This window comes from Haliotis rufescens, unplaced genomic scaffold (assembly GCF_023055435.1).
Source record: "Haliotis rufescens isolate VD_foot unplaced genomic scaffold, xgHalRufe1.0.p SCAF_4, whole genome shotgun sequence".
Classification (NCBI taxonomy): Eukaryota; Metazoa; Mollusca; class Gastropoda; order Lepetellida; family Haliotidae; genus Haliotis; species Haliotis rufescens.
In genome coordinates this window covers 25420202-25433467 of record NW_025964112.1, presented here as the reverse complement: position 1 = coordinate 25433467, position 13266 = coordinate 25420202, and the positions used below count along the sequence as shown (strand labels likewise).

General features: G+C 38.6%; 1 protein-coding gene across 3 annotated transcripts in view; it reads right to left on the bottom strand.

Moving 5' to 3' along the window:
- LOC124119777 (nicotinamidase-like) overlaps nucleotides 1-13266 on the bottom strand; it is a 78721-nt gene that overhangs the window by 51811 nt on the left and 13644 nt on the right. Inside the window, exon 1 of one of the 3 annotated variants that reach the window (XM_048382076.1) lies at nucleotides 9831-10151. The exons of 1 other annotated variant lie outside the window; for it this stretch is intronic. The gene's annotated coding sequence lies outside the window, so the exon portion shown is untranslated. Of the gene's footprint in view, nucleotides 1-8052; nucleotides 8175-9830; nucleotides 10152-13266 lie in introns of those variants that run through there. One more of the 3 variants, XM_046482412.2, reaches the window with a different exon arrangement.

The window sequence follows — 13266 nt, the reverse complement described above, 5'->3', positions numbered from 1 at the left end:
GGTCAGACAGGAATCCACCCCAACAGGCTACGCTCACTTCCCCAAGTGAACCGCTGTATATACCACTGGTCAGACAGGAATCCACCCCAACAGGCTGCGCTCACTTTCCCAAGTGAACCGCTGTATATACCACTGGTCAGACAGGAATCCACCCCAACAGGCTACGCTCACTTCCCCAAGTGAACCGCTTTATATACCACTGGTCAGACAAGAATCCACCCCAACAGGCTACGCTCACTTCCCGAAGTGAACCGCTGTATATACCACTGGTCAGACAGGAATCCACCCCAACAGGCTACGCTCACTTCCCCAAGTGAACCGCTTTATATACCACTGGTCAGACAAGAATCCACCCCAACAGGCTACGCTCACTTCCCGAAGTGAACCGCTTTATATACCACTGGTCAGACAGGAATCCACCCCAACAGGCTACGCTCACTTCCCCAAGTGAACCGCTTTATATACCACTGGTCAGACAAGAATCCACCCCAACAGGCTACGCTCACTTCACCAAGTGAACCGCTGTATATACCACTGGTCAGACAGGAATCCACCCCAACATGCTACGCTCACTTCCCAAAGTGAACCACTGTATATGTCTCCCCTGACAAGAATCCGACTGAAATGGTTACGTAAGAATTAGTAATATGCTGAGTATGACATTGCTTTATATATGTACATCGATAGATTTTTGATTGTGTAAGCGTTAGGGGACGACATTAATACATTAAACTTGTGTCTAGTAGGATAGGTATAACATGTTTGTGCTATTAATTGGGCTCTAAGATCATCATATGTTTTACACATCAAAATAAAATGACATTCGTCTTCTGTATAATTCTCTTTAAAGATAACACATATTCTATCTTCTCTCTTTTCTTTAGTATATCTTCCTGATTCAATTCTTAGGCGATGGGAACTGCATCTGAACCGTGCCATTGCGTTTCTAAGTTTATAACATATTATGGCTAGGATATAGTATTCGGTACTGAAGTTAAAGTTATACAATGAGTAATCATATGATGTTGTGCTGTCAGTTAACGCCCCATGCCAATCCTGATTTCTGACAAAAGAATTGATAGGTTTGGAACTGACTTTTGTTCCCACAGATAGCCAAAATCTGAACATAATAACAACTGTCTAACTTTAAAGGCCCAGTTTGTTTTACCATTGTGCGCAGCACTAAGTAACAACATATAAGATTTTCTAACAAATCTTAAATCAGGCATATATAACAATATACAACATTTTACACCACTATTTTTTACGCGTTTAAAGGCATAAATATATTGTGAGTATCTTCCACATTCTCCTCTAACAACTTTTTTGCAATTGTAGATTTTACACTCAGGAAGCATTTACAGGCCAGCATATGTACAGTTTAAATTTCTTCACACAATTAACGATTTACACTCCATATTTCTGCCCCAATAAGTAAAATTGGCCTTATCTTTGAAAAATATATGAAAGGGTAATGGTTTAAGTATTGACAAACATTTAAAAAAACATCATATAGAACCTTTTTAGCTTGCAAGGGGGCATCTGTTACATGCTCGGACCATGAAAGAGATTTCGTACACGTTAATCCTAAGTATTTATATAAAGGTACACACAGAAACGGTTGTCCATCATATTCCCATTTCTCATGCGTAGATAAAATTCCTCCATTCCTAAAAACAATGAATTTGGTCTTATCCAAATAAACACACAAATGGGAATTATCACAATTTTTTTTATAAGTATTGATGCGTCTTTGTAGCCCTTACACTGTGTCAGAAATCAAGATAACATCGTATATATTTTCCCTCTTTTTTTTGGACAGGTAACGTTTGATTACTGCTTGTTGTAAAATAAAAAATATTGTCAAGAGTACTACAGCCTTTGCGAAAACCTGCTCGCGATTCTACAATATTATCACAAGTGGTGGACCAATAAGTTGACCTAATGTTTAGTGCTGCCGTATATACCTTACTAAAAACACTTAACAATGTAATTCATCTATAATTGTTCGGGGAGTGAGTATAACCTTTTTTATGCAATGGAATGATTATGCCAGTACACCATGAAGCTGGAAAGTAGCCTGTACTAACAGTATATTAAATACAAGTTCCATATATGGTAAGAAAATGTCTTGTGCAGTTTAAAATATATCTGGGATTACATAATCAATGCCCAGGATTTATTACATTTCATGTCCCTAATGGCTTTAAATATTTCCTCCTTCGTAATAGGAGAGTCTAATATACTGTAAATATTGATATTAACGCGAGCGTGAATTAAATGAGAAAAATGCGAGTGGTCTTTGCTCGCATTATTAAACATCACATTTATATCCACAACAAGACATTTGGGATAGCAGAAATACCAACTTAGACATACGCTGAAAACAAACAACTGTGTATTCCACATCACTGTTTATTGAGCACCACTTGTTACAAGTATATAAACAATGTCATTCAAACACTAACTACACCCTTGAATTGTCACTGCTGGGGTCAAGTCTAGTCCAGCTTGTGCACGAAATGGCCCTCTTAGCGAAAGTTGCTCAGTGGAAAATGACAATTCCGAATTATTTGTTAATAAATTTGGACAAATTAGTGTTATCAACATAAATGTGTGCGGTCTGAGAAAACGACTTAATTATCCAGAGTTTTTGGATCTTGTAAATATTTTTAACTTTGTTGCTCTTCAAGAAACCAAAACAGATACACTCGATGATATTGAAATTGATGGTTTTAAACTGTTTTTGAAACACAGGGGCCTGGGTGACAGGCGTTCGGGAGGTATAGGCCTTGCAGTTAAACATTGTTTTTCTAAATATGTCACTTTATCAGATTTTGAATCGGATTACATACTATGTTTTAAACTATCTAAGTTAGCTTTCAATAGCAATGATGACCTTTTAATTGGTATTGTGTACCTTCCACCTGAAGGTTCCAAGTACGCCACTACAGACATGTTTGATCAGTTAGAACAAGCACTATTATATATGTACTCTCACACTGAAACTGTCATCCTTACAGGAGATTTTAATGCTCGTACTGGAACACTGTGTGAATATGTCTGTTTAGATAAACATTTGTTAGAGGAATTAGATATTGATACTGAAGAAATGTCAGATGACTTTGATTCAGAATCTGTTCTAGATGAACTCGGACTTCCACGTCAGCGATACTCGAACGATAGTAGCAAAATTAATAATTATGGTCACAAACTGATTGATATCTGTAAAAGTTTTAATATGTTTATTTGCAATGGAAGAATGGACAAAGACGCAAATTCCGGAAAGGTTACCTGTAAGGATACAAGTAGTGTTGACTATGTCATATGTTCCAACAGGTGCCTGTCATATTTTAAGAGCTTTGAAATTGTTGATTTTTCTCCACTATACTCAGATGTACATTGTCCTATAGCTTTTTCGTTATCAAGTATGAATAGCAGAATGAATGGTAATGTACCTAAATCATCTACCAGTAAACCTGTCACAATTTCTACAAAACCCAAAAGATATGACTCATCAAAAACAAACCAATACAGGAACAATATTGATGTTATGCAGATACAAGATGTAAGCACTTTATTAGATAAAGTGGTTGATGACACTACGAAGGCAAATGAATTAATAAATAATGCAACTGTTATCTTCTCTGATATTCTTACAAATGCAGCGATAAATACATTTGGCATACGCTCTTCCACCTCATATAATAATACTGGCAATGATAAGAAACATAAAGTTAACACACCTTGGTTCGGAAAAGAATGTACTCTGAAACGTAGACACTACCATAAAGCTAGGAGAAAATATCGAAGACATAGGAATCAAGAAAACCATATCTACTTTAGTCATGCAGCTAAGGAGTATAAGAAATGTATGAACAAATATATGAAAAGATATAAATGTAAATTAGCCGTTGAAATTAGAGATTGGCAGAAGAAGAACCCAAGGGACTCCTGGAAATTACTGCGTAAACGTAAGCGTGCGCATAATGACTCATCCCCTGGTGTTAATGAACAATATGAATACTTTAAGAATATATACGCACAAGAGTATGATGATACAGTTCCTGAAGATATTAATAATACACATGTACCCCTAGATTGCTCAGTTCTTAATGTTGCCATAACACAACAAGAAATTAGTGAATCAGTATCACAACTGAAAAGAAATAAAGCATTAGGTGAAGACTTTATAGAAAACGAATATGTAATTGACTCAATAGATTTATTTCTCCCATTTTTAGGGAAACTTTTTAATGTCGTACTTGACACAGGTGAAGTTCCCGACTCATGGTTAATTGGGGTCATTAAACCTATCTATAAAGGTAAAGGTGACTCGTGTGATCCTAGTTCGTATAGACCCATTACTATTTTGAGCTGCCTGGGAAAACTTTTTACATGTATACTTAACTGTAGATTATCCAGATTTTTAAACATTAACTCTTTATTACCCCCTTGCCAAGCCGGTTTTCGTAAAGGTTACTCAACAGTTGATAACATGTTTGTTCTTAATTCAGTTATAGAAATCCTAAAACACAACAAACAGAAATTGTACTGTGCATTCATTGACTTTTCCAAAGCTTTTGACAACGTTTGGAGAGTTTGTCTTTGGTAAAAAATGTTAACTTATGGTATCCAAGGGAAATTCTTTACATTAGTACAAAATATGTATTCCAATATTAAATCCTGTATCGAGTTTAATCATGAAAAATCTGCGTTTTTCCCAAGTTTTTCGGGGGTCCGACAGGGAGAAAACCTTTCTCCGTTATTGTTTTCTATCTTTATAAATGATTTAGAATCCTGGCTAAAAACATTTGATTGTAATGGTGTTGATATATCCAGCAAACATGATTTGAATTTAGTTTGTCTACAACTACTAGTTCTGTTATATGCAGACGATACAGTGCTATTTGCTAAATTTAGAACATCCAATCATTGTTTACCTATTGAGACAGGGCGTTGGTATAATACTCCAAGGGAATTTAGAACTTGTAAATTGTGTGACTCTCCGACAATTGCAGACGAGTTTCATTATATATTTTGTTGTCCTGCTTTTGATGAAAATTGAAAAAGATTTATTTCAACAAAACTAACCAAATTTTCAAATATGGCATCTTATAGACGGTTGTTTACATCATCAGATTTCACTGTTTTAAGAAACCTAGCAAAGTTTATAAATGTTATCTTCTCTGTAATATCAAAACTTAGATAATAGACATGCTTATTTTATCTACCACTGTTTACAATATATTGTTTTAGTCCGCCGCCATTTTGACTGCTTGTATATAATGATTGACATGTAAAATGTACTCTAATACCACCATGCGTGGTTCTCTGGAGAATAAAGTGAAGTGAAGTGAAGACGGTGTTCTCCCAAAACGCCTACATGCCAAAACACCTACAGCTTATAACAACAAAGTTCACAGTTGAATGCACACCAAATCCCCTGCTTGTTACCTTTGTCATTTTAATGGAATAACCCCAAGAATATTTATATACATTTTCTTTTACTAATCAGTCAGATGATAATCACAATAAGTCACTAGCCAAGTTTCAAAAGATTACCAAAAGCATCCAAGTATTGGATGGGTGTTTTTAATCCCTGGGTCAAACGTTCTTTTAAGCGGCACAAGCGATTCTCTATCTCTTGGTAGACTCGTTTTCTACTCCTGAGGGCAGCACCAAAGTCGATCTGCGAAATCTTGTCCCGATCTGCATGTTCTACCTTCTTGATGACTTCAACGAAGCGGTCGATGTTTCTTAGTCCACGGTTCAGTGTGCTGTTGGATCCTTCCAGATTGTTGTTTGTTTCTCGGACCTATCGTTGAATGATGGTTCCACAATGGCTGCGGGAATCGTGCTCCGTCGTCAACCCAGTTGACAACCATGACAAGACAAGAGTTCTACTCACTTATGTCATCACTGATCACACCAGCAAGTCCAGACAGACGCCACCAAAGCAACACGGTGTCTTTGTTTTTTGCGACTGCGTCAAAGGCCGACACCAGCCAGTGCGCACGTATTGTTTTAGCGGGAGTACTCTACTCAGCGCTAATAAGCAGTGCTATTTGATGTGTGAAGGTGAAGATTCTCCTGTAAAACAGGCAGAGGACATTTTCTTTAGATACATCCACTGATGCTTGAGAGGAGTGAGATGTCTCATTCATATTGAGTTATGTCTTTAGTTATGTCAGCATTATGACTGTTTGCATTAGTTCCGCTGGCGAAGGCACCGTCATGTTCAGGAATGTCAAATATATCTTTAAATGTTCAAAACACTTTTCAGTCGTTACTGGCGATTTATGTAAATCTGAAACCTTTAGTTGTTTAGAGTCCCCCAAAACCTTTTGGCATTTAATTTTATCAGAATAAAGACGTTTCTTACAACGTAAAATACTGGTATATATGTTCCGAGATTTGATGTACAGTTGTAATGAGACATTATCCTTGCAACGTCTAAAACATTTAAGGAGACTGTCTCCTTCCATCCTATGAGATGACCATGGTTGTTGACTTTTTAGGCTATAGGATAACTTCTTCTTCATTGATTCCGCAGCGTTACATACAGTGCGTTACATACAGTGCTTGTAAACACATTTATGGAGTTATCAACATCATCTAAAGCAAGCTTTGTCAAAACACAAGAGCAGTGTTTCTGATACTTCTATTGAAAATAGTCTGTTTCTAAATTCGGACAATCGGTAACTGTCCCACGTTTACATGAACCCGCAACTCTCGGCAAATGAAAGGACTCCGCGCGAGAAACGACGCTTAAGTTGTCACATCTAAACAGTTGCTTGCTGGGCACAACAGCGTACTAAATAAGGCTCGTTCGATAGGAACTGTTGTATGTAAGACAACCGGATCTACCATTTAATATAATTAAGTTAGAAAAGGCCGCGCGTAATTCTTAAGATCTTCGTCTAAACTTATAAGTTATCTTATCACATGAATATCTGGTTAAGTTTAAGGAATAAGCAAGAAAGTCAAAGTGATCTACGCCTAGTTGTTCAGCAATATTGTCACTGTCATAGTCTACATCTACTACAGTGCGAGCGTTAAAATCTCCACCGTGGAGAACTTCGACATCCCCAACATCTTGCAGGACATCCAATAAACCCTCTTGGAGTAATGTGATTCCACATTTTGATTCACAGTGACTTTCCCTATGATCATACCATTCGACCCTTCTGGGTTAACATGTACAATTAGTATATCTTTGTCAGAATCTAATAAACACTTTTCAAGTAATATTAATATTGTATTCTTATCAAGATGTACACACTTAATATAGCCTTTAAATGATTTCCGGATTAGAACCGTTATCATGCCAGACAAACGAATCTTAGGCACCAGCATTTCGACTGAGTCTGAAACTTTGCGACCAAAGTCTCTTTATTAAGTGACAAATAGCGTGGGTTGACCAGCAACACAAAGAATGAATAAAAGCTGCCAAAAGAAGAAAACAACTTTTGTGATTGCTGAAGGAACTACGGTAAATTAAAGTTCCAGGGCCCTCGGGTACTGACATTGTACCTCTAGCTCATCCCCAAATTGTCAGGACCGAAAAAGGAGGGTATACCGTAGTTCAGGTGAAGGTTCGTCAATACAGGCGCTGGCTGGGACTAAGCCGGTACGCAATCTACCTTCCAATTACCGTAAAATAACATCTGTAAAACACCTTTGACAGTTTGTGATAAGCAACTACGTGGCCTGATGAGAGATGATATTAATTGCTGTTTAGCCCGTGGTTAAACATATGTCTGCTGCCAAGGGAATAGAAATGGAATATTGGTTTTGTACATTAAAGACATATAACTGGAGGAGCCCACGATGATGTATACCTAAAACATTACTGGAAAGTACCTAAGTATTAAATAGTAGATAACATATTATTAGAAGCCGTTTAGAACTAGCGTGTATTTAAACATATCATTGAACGTCACACAATGGCATTACTGGTTCGCGTATTCAAACTTAATTCTAACATATTCTGGACAATAATAACAATGAAATAACATAAAATAACAATAATAATTAAATGTTTCTTACCTTGAAACAAGAGAGGAGAGAACTGTGAGGTCCAAGATTTTTCAAGCAAGCGTCTTAGGACTTAAATACCCTCACAGTTCTGCTTACTTTGTTACACAGTGTTTTTGCTGAGTAATATGTTCTCTGTTATCTGTCTTCAAGATATCATCCCAACCCTCCCTGCATAAGGACTTGACTTGCACAAGTCTCTAAGGCATTGATTATAAGTTTAAATAATAATTTCCAGATTATGAAAATAACAAGTTATCCCTTAAACTTTACTGGCATATTTAGTACTGTCCACATATCTAGACTTGCCTACCAGGAGGATAGAATTTCTACACATCCATGGACTTTTCTATCAGTACAGCCTTGGAGCAAGGCTATATAAGGACCAGCACAGAGCCTGTAAATAGAATGTAATGTAAAACTTCACAATCTCTGCTCAGATCACAGCAAATTCTGGCCACTGGAGGATATATTATATTGTATGACATTAACGCTTTCTCTGATGTTGTGGGATTGACTCAATGGTTTATCTGCCCAATGCCGATAAAGTTTACAACGCACAGTATGTGGCAGGCAACTACATTGCCTGATGAGAGATGACATTTGTCTGCTGCCAAGGGAATAGGTTTTAACTCTTGAACTTGTATTCACGACAGGAGAAGTGGATTGAAAGTTGGTGATCCCACTTTACCCAATAAAGTTGATTTTAATTATAGTTTGGAAAATCGTTAACATGCGCCTCTGTCGTGTCGTGTTGTGATAAATCTGGGAAATGGTCTGCTGTTCCTGCGAAAATAACATGATTTAAGAGTTTTGTCTTTCACATATCATAGCACAGCACCATGTAGAAACGCAGTTTTAATAAAATGTCAGCAGGTATACCATACGATAGTTTGTCTCTTAGAGCCTAGAGAATAAATTACAAAAGGAGTCCAACTCAAGTCAAGACTGATTTGGCAAGTGTAGATTGCCTACATTTTTAAACAAGAGAACTTTATTTCTCGGACTAAATGTCAGTCCAACCTATCTACGAATCCTACCCGTGTTAACAGACACACATCAGCCCTAAACAGACCAACCTCGGAATGTTTACACTGCAATGAAACCTTGTTGAAATATGGGATTAACATTAACATTCCCCCCTTTCAATAGGTTGACCTCAAGATAACGCTGTTCTCACGTCACGCACACAGAGCCCAAACCGCACTCTGGTGTCTGTCCAGATTGTTTCTCAATACTCCGAGACAGCACGCAGAAGGACATACAAAGAGCGTGTCTCCGTGCATTTCACTGTACGTATACTCTGAGACGGTATACACAAGGATATATAATGAGACAGTATGCAGAGGGACCTCTGTACTATGCAAAACGTAGGGGATAGTAGAAATCACCAAGACATATTTTCTGATCTTTATGGTATTGGCTTATGGAAATGATCATATCTACTGGGGAGTAGGCGATCAGATCTAAAAGGTACTAATGGTTGGTGAGATGAGATGGTGGCACACTAGGGCATTAAAGAGATCGGGCGCAAAATTCGAAATTTGCGTTTTGCAGCCAACGTAATAATATTGCTGAAAATGATTTCAAAGTTCTTAAGGACCGTATCATTGCCGCCGACGCTGACTCTTGGTGGATGGATCTATGGAATGACAGGGGATTAGCCAATGGGAACAAACTGCGGACCTACAGGCTATTCAAGGCATCCGCACACGTCGAGTCTTATGTCCGGAATATTCTGAACAGACAACAGCGTAGTGTTCTTGCAAAATTGAGATGTGCGACTTTACCTTTAGAAATTGAGCTCGGCAGATTCCGGCGACCGATTACCCCACTTAATGACCGTATATGTCAGTTCTGTGATAAACATCAAGTTGAAGACGAGACCCATTTCCTGATCAACTGTACCCTTTTCTCTGATATCCGCTACGACCTATGGAGGAAAGCCTGCATTGCCAATTCACAGTTTCTGAGTTTCCACCCGTGTGATCAACTTCGCTTCCTTATACAGTGTGTCAGCTCGTGTAAACCTCTGGCCGCAACAGTGACGTCAATGTTTCTCCGGCGACAACGTGCCGGGCAGTGATGTATATAATGTGTATGTTTTTGTGATTGATAGATGAGTATGTGGGCAGTGTTTGTATGTGATGTATGCGCACGTGATATTGAGTGGATGTGGTGAACTGCCATGTGTGATTGAAAATGAAATGTGTGTAATATTTTTTTTTTGTGTGTGTGTGTGTGTGTGTGTGTGTGTGTGTGTGTGTGTGTGTGTGTGTGTGTGTACTTTCGATTATGTTCGTGTATTATTCTTGCCAATTTATATAATGGATAATTTAATGATTTTAAGTGCCTCATAGATCCTTCATGAGTCGGCTGAGGTTTTTATTTATCATACGTATGTATACGTGTAATGTTTTTTATTGTCTTTAAGCACCAGGTGGCACTATAATAAAATAATTTTCTTCTTCTTCTTCTTCTTCGTAATTAACATTGGGTAAAACCACCTCTGATGGCCATCCATGCATGAATTCGCCGAGGCATGCTTCTGATGAGTCGAGCGATGTCAGCTTGACTCATGTTCCACTCATCAGTGAGAGCAACACCGAGATCATTGAGTGTGGCGCGTGGATATTGACGTTGACGTCACGTCTGCCAGTGACGTCCTAGACGTGTTCAGTGGCAGAAAGCTCAGTGTGTGTCGGCCATGGCATGACACGGATGCTTTGCTGTGGGAGGAATTGGGTTACACGTGATGAGCAAGTGCCCAACACGTTATGCAAATGGCACCACGAATGGTGCAATGATGTTGTCCCGATAGCATTGACCCGTGACTCTGCCATGGACAGTATGGATCGCATTTTTGGCCAGTCATTGTGATACAACCGTAATATACACACTTCTAAAAACGATCATGCTGTACGACGTTAGCGCCCATAAAACGCTCATTAGGACGTCTACAAAGTCGTTTCATTCGCTTATGGAAGTCGAAAGCGAACCTCGATTCGCCAGAAACCATGCCAATGGCGATTATTCCAGTGCTGATGTTCCCTACGCCACTGACGCCTCTGATTCTACTGACGTGCAGTAAATTGTGGGATGACAAATGGAGGTCGTGCACGCAAATGTGCATCCGGTCATGTACAATTGCCTGTTGCAAACGGTCCCCTATCTGACTGGCAGTTTGCAACCGATTTCTTAATGTCTTCGTTCTGACTAGCCTGTCCTGTGCTAAAGTTGTTGCGACGTTTTGTGTTTGATTGTATCGGGCCAACAATCTGCTGATGACAGATTGGGACACATGCAGCGTTTGGGCAACAGTATTCTGACGTGTGTCGATCTGCAACGAGCCTAAGTTTTAACTTTGACCAATGCTGTTGCCTCCAAATGATTAAATGTAATATACAAATACATACTATGTATAATCTGTTCACATTCGACCAGAAACGGTCTCTCTCACGCCCACGCAAAAAGGGCACACCCAAATGTTAGGTTGTGACACTATCTGTAAAGAGCTACTATCAAATGTTGTGGTGTTTACCTTATTCATATGAACTTTATTTTCAATGAATATTTTGTCTGCAGATTGGCATCATTTATATCAAATCAAAATTATGAGTTACAAGTTGTTTCCTATGTGCAATCGGAAAAAAACCCCGTTATGTTGTGTCTGATGCACAACGTTCTCACAACGTAAATTTGCAACGTTGTTATTACGTTGTGAAATAATATTACACAATAGAATACTACCGTTGTCAAAGAGAGAGGCAATTGCGTCATGGTGGAGATGAACATCTTAATGCCGAATACAGTATATAGGAAACAAATGAATTACTGCAATGTTTTTCTGACGAAACTGACGGACGAGGTAAATACTACACGTGAACTGGGTACATGCTACATGTGAACTGGGTACATTCTACATGTGAACTGGGTAGATACTACATGTGAACTGGGTAGATACTACATATGAACTGGGTACATTCTACATGTGAACTGGGTACATACTAAATATGAACTGGGTACATACTACATGTGAACTGGGTACATACTACATGTGAACTGGGTAGATACTATATATGAACTGGGTACATACTACATGTGAACTGGGTACATACTACATGTGAACTGCGTACACATGGTACACACTACATGTGATCTGGGTAGATACTACATGTGAACTGGGTACATACTACATTTGAACTTGGTAATTCTACATGTGAACTGGACAGATACTACATGTGAAATGGGTACATACTTCATGTGAACTGGGTAGATACTATATGTGGACTGGGTAGATACTACATATGAACTCGGTACATACTACATGTGAACTGGGTACATACTACATGTGAACTGGGTACACATGGTACACATTACATGTGAACTGGGTACATACTACATGTGAACTGGGTACACATGGTACACATTACATGTGAACTGGGTACATACTACATGTGATCTGGGTAGATACTACATTTGAACTTGGTACACATGGTACATACTACATGTGAACTGGGTATACATCGTACACACTACATGTGAACTGGACAGATACTACATGTGAAATGGGTACGTACTTCATGTGAGCTTGGTAGATACTTGCAAACAGGGTAGATAATCCTCTTGAACTGGGTACATACTTCATGTGAACTGGGTACATACTACATGTGAACTTGGTACATGCTACATGTGAACTGGGTACATACTAAATGTGAACTGGGTACATGCTACATTTTAACTGGGTACATTCTATATGTGAACTGGGTACATGCTACATGTGAACTCGGTAGATTTTACATGTGAACTGGGTACATTCTACATGTGAACTTGGTACATTCTACATGTGAACTGGGTAGATTCTACATGTGAACTGGGTACATTCTACATGTGAACTGGGTACATACTTCCTGTGAACTGGGTACATTCTACATGTGAGCTGGGTACATGCTACATGTGAACTGGGTAGATTCTACGTGTTAACTGGGTACATACAAAATGTGAACTAGGTACATACATGTACTAAATGTGTACTGGGTACATTCTACATGTGAGCTGGGTACATTCTACATGTGAACTGGGTAGATACTACATATGAACTGGGTACATTCTACATGTGAACTGGGTACATACTTCCTGTGAACTGAGTACATTCTACATGTGAGCTGGGTACATGCTACATGTGAACTGGGTAGATTCTACATGTTAACTGGGTACATACAAAAT